The sequence below is a fragment of the Zingiber officinale genome, unplaced genomic scaffold (genome assembly GCF_018446385.1).
Source record: "Zingiber officinale cultivar Zhangliang unplaced genomic scaffold, Zo_v1.1 ctg251, whole genome shotgun sequence".
Taxonomy (NCBI): Eukaryota; Viridiplantae; Streptophyta; class Magnoliopsida; order Zingiberales; family Zingiberaceae; genus Zingiber; species Zingiber officinale.
This window is the reverse complement of record NW_024589922.1, coordinates 1,466,336-1,471,015: the sequence shown is the minus strand read 5'-3', so window position 1 is coordinate 1,471,015 and position 4,680 is coordinate 1,466,336.

The window sequence follows — 4,680 nt, the reverse complement described above, 5'->3', positions numbered from 1 at the left end:
CCCTCATGTTGAGATTATGTTCAAGTATTTATATGATATGTTTTCAAAAGACATCTTGCATATGCTGTAACACCCACGAATTATTTAAGCTATACATATGGGTATTCTATTTTAGAATAAAAGGGAAATGGAAATAGAACCAAAAAGAAATAAAAAGAGAGAGGAGTTAAGGTTTGAACCTTGAACCTCTCACAATAGATAAGGCTAAATGGGTGTATGATAACCACTAGAGACATGAATGATATATGAATAGCAAAGAATGTGAATTGTGATTAAGGGAGCAAGAGAAAATCAAGTAGCTTTCCTTCTCTTCCTCTTGGTTAAGAGAAGAAGCAAGCAAAAGGACAAATTGCCTTTTTCTTCCTCTTACCATTTTCGTGGGAATGAAGAGGGTGAAGGAATAGAGGAGTCAAGGGGATGAATTGAGACATTCTCCTTTTCTTTCTTCCTCATTAAGGATAAATAGGAATAAGAGAAGAGAAGGGAAAGAAATGTTGGCTACTTCTTCCTCCTTCTTCTTCCTCCTCCTTTCTTTTTCCTTATTCCTCCACTGATACCTAGAGCTCCTCCCTCTCCCATTTTCGAATCCAAGTTAAGTTTTCTCCCTAAGAAAACTAATTCACAAGAAGGAGACCTCAAGATCTACTCCTTACAAGCAAGAGAAGAAAAAGGGAGAACTAGGAAGAGAAGCTTCTTCTTACTCTTCACAAGAGTACTTTCTCTTAACTATGCAACAAGTTGTGAGTATCCCCTCACTTGTGGTACAAGTTGTTCATATGTCTTCCATGATTTTAGATTGTGTAAAATAAAAACCTAAGGTTCTTCTTGAAACTTTTGGCCATGGTAAGATTAAAGGCTTAGGAAAGCTTAAAACCAAATCTAATGTGCTCATGATTTTCTTTATGATATGATATGAAGTTCTTATGATTATATGTTGTTAAAAACCTAGACATCTCCACTAAGGGTTTCGGCCATGGTGAGATTAAAGGCTTGGGAAAGCTTAAAACCAAATCTAATATGCTTATGGTTTTCTTTATGATATGATATGAAGTTCTTATGCTTATAAGTTGTTAAAACCTAGATAATATTCTCATGGTTTTCTTTATGATATGATATGAAGTTCTTATGCTTATATGTTGTTAAAAACCTAGACACCTCCACTTTGGGATTCGGCCATGGTGAGATTAAAGGCTTGGGAAAGCTTAAAACCAAATCTAATATTCTCATGGTTTTCTTTATGATATGATATGAAGTTCTTATGCTTATATGTTGTTAAAACCTAGATAATATTCTCATGGTTTTCTTTATGATATGATATGAAGTTCTTATGCTCATATGCTGTTAAAACCTAGATAATATGCTCATGGTTTTTCTTTATAATATGATATGAAGTTCTTATACTTACATGTTGCCTAAAAACCTAGATGCCCTTCACTTAGGGTTTCGGCCATGATGGAATTTAAGGGCCTAAGAAAGCTTGAAACCAAATATAACATGCTTATGCTTTTCCTTATGATATGATAAGAAGTTAGCTTGGTGTCCTTATGCTTGTAGGTTGCTTAGACTTAGTTTCATGCTCCTTAAAGTTTCGACCACAATCAATTAAAGGACCTAGGAAGTTTAGAACCTAAACTAAATATGCTCATGATGTTCCTTATGGTATATGATATGAAATTGGTTTAGGGTTTACATGCTTTTATGTTGCTTTAACCTAGAAACATGCCCAACAAGTTTCGGCCACAACAAGTTAAAAGACCTAAGAAGCTTGGAACCTAAACTAAATATGCTCATTGTCGGTTGCTACTCAGAAAACCTAGAGGTTCCACTGTACAAAAATTTTGTACAAAGGTCTGAACCTTTTCCTAGCTACCATGTGTTCTTTTAAATTAAATTTTGGATCGCCTGCGGAACTTAACACGTTTGATCCAAAACTTAATCTATTTGTTCTTTTAGGTTTTGACTTGGATCTCCTGCGGAACTTAACACGTTCGACCCAAGTCTCCTTAAGTTATTAATTCCATTAAATATTAATTTCCATAAAAGGTTCCCAGTACTGACGTGGCGAGGCACATGGCCTTCTTGGATATGGGAGCAACCACCACCGACTAGACAAAACCTTTAATAGAAAGCTAATATTTAATTTCCTAAAATAACTTTAGGTTAACCAAAGAGAACAATCAAATCACAAGGAAAAGAAAGAAAACAAAAGAACACAACTTCGAAAAACATATTCAAAATACTAGAACGTAAGCCTCTTGTATTTGGTATTATTTCCAAAAATAACTAGTATGATGCGGAAAGAAAAAATACTAGTTATACCTTTTAGAAAGACCTCTTGATCTTCTACCGTATTCCTCTTCTAACCTCGGACGTTGTGTGGGCAACGATCTTCCGAGATGAGAACCACCAAGCACCTTCTTCTTCCTTCTAGGTTTCGGCCACCAAAATTCTCCAAGAGAAGTAGAGGTCCGGCCACCACCACCAAGCTCCAAGGGATGCAAGAAACAAAACCTCCTTTCTCTCTTTCTTCTTCTAGCTAGAACCGGCCACCATCAAGAGCTCCAAGAGGGATTGCCACCGGCCACAAGAAGAAGAGAAGAGAAAGAATCTAGGGCCGACCACCAAGGAGGAAAAGAGAGGAAGAATAAAATAGAGTTGATCACCCATGAAGGCACCTATACCCCCTCTTTTATAATCCTTGGTCTTGGCAAATAAGGAAATTTAATTAAAAACTTCCTTAATTCTTTTGCCATTAAAAAGGAAATTTTATTTAATTAAAAATAAATTTTCTTTTCTATTTGTAATGGCCGGCCACCTTAATCCCTTTAATCAAGGAAATTTTAATTCACACAAGAATTAAAACTTCCTTATTTGCTTTCGGAAATTTATAAAAATTTCTCAAATAATTTTTTCCTTCATGGTGGTTAAAGGAAATTTAATAAATTAAAATCTTTCTTTTAAACATGTGGATAAAAAGAAAGTTATCTCTAAAAAATTAAAATCTCTCTTAATCTACAAATAAGGAAAGATATCAAATCTTTTCTTAATCTTTTGTAGAAACTAATAAAAGAGAATATTTAATTTTTAAACTTCTCTTTTAAATTATTATCATGGTTAAAAAGGAAAGTTTTTCTTAAAAATAAAATCTCCTTTCAATCTACAAATAAGGAAAGATTTCAAATCTTTTCTTAATCTTTTGTAGAAAGCTTTAAAAGGAAAGATTTAATTTTTAAACTCTCTTTTAAAACTATGATATCCACATAAGAAATAATTTTAATAAAAAATCCTTTTTAATATGATGTGGCCAGCCACCTAAGCTTGGGCTCCAAGCTATTGGCCGGCCACCTTAAGGCCAACCTTTAGGCTTGGCCGGCCCTAAGCTTGAGCTTCAAGCTTAGCTTGGCCGACCCCTATTGGTTGGGTAAGAAGGTGGGTATGTGGTGGGTATAAATCTCTATATACAAGAGGCTACGATAGGGACCGAGAGGAGGAATTGGTTTTGGTCTCCCGATAAAATTAAGCATCCCGTGCTCGCCCCGAACACACAACTTAATTTTATCAATAATAATTCATTCCACTAGAGAACTATTATTGAACTACCGCACAAATCCCAAATTACATTTTTGGGCTCCTTCTTATTATGAGTGTGTTAGTCTCCCTGTGTTTAAGATATCGAATGTCCACTAATTAAGTGAGTTATTGACAACTCATTTAATTAATATCTTAGTCCAAGAGTAGTACCACTCAACCTTATCATCATGTCGGACTAGGTCCACCTGCAGGGTTTAACATGACAATCCTTATGAGCTCCTCTTGAGGACATTATCAACCTAGTATCTCTAGGACACAGTTTCCTTCTATAATCAACAACACACACTATAAGTGATACCATTTCCCAACTTATCGGGCTTATTGATTCATCGAACTAAATCTCACCCATTGATAAATTAAAGAAATAAATATCAAATATATGTGCTTGTTATTATATTAGGATTAAGAGCACACACTTCCATAATAACCGAGGTCTTTGTTTCTTTATAAAATCAGTATAAAAGAAACGACCTCAAATGGTCCTACTCAATACACTCTAAGTGTACTAGTGTAATTATACAGTCAAAATAAACTGATACCTAATTACACTACGACCTTCTAATGGTTTGTTCCTTTCCATTTTGGTCGTGAGCTACTGTTTATAATTTATAAGGTACTGATAACATGATCCTCTGTGTGTGACACCACACACCATGTTATCTACAATATAAATTAATTGAACAACTACATTTATCATAAATGTAGACATTTGACCAATGTGATTCTTATTACTAAATAAATGTTTATACCAAAAGCTAGGCATTTAGTATACACCCTAACAATCTCCCACTTATACTAAAAGACTAAGCTGCCATATCTGCTGCCATACATCTGATTCCTAACCCTTCAACATGTCCATCAAAAGCTCTTACCTTAAGGACCTCGGTGGAAGGATCTATAGGTCATCACCTGATGCAATCTAGGCAGCAACAACTTCTCCTCGTTTATACGATTTCTCGTATTGGGTGGTACTTGCGCTCTTTTGTGTTTACTTGCCTTTATAGACTTATGGTTTCTTCGAGTTTGCTACTGCACCAATATTATTACAATAAATTGTAATAATCTTTGGACAAATAAGAAATCATATCT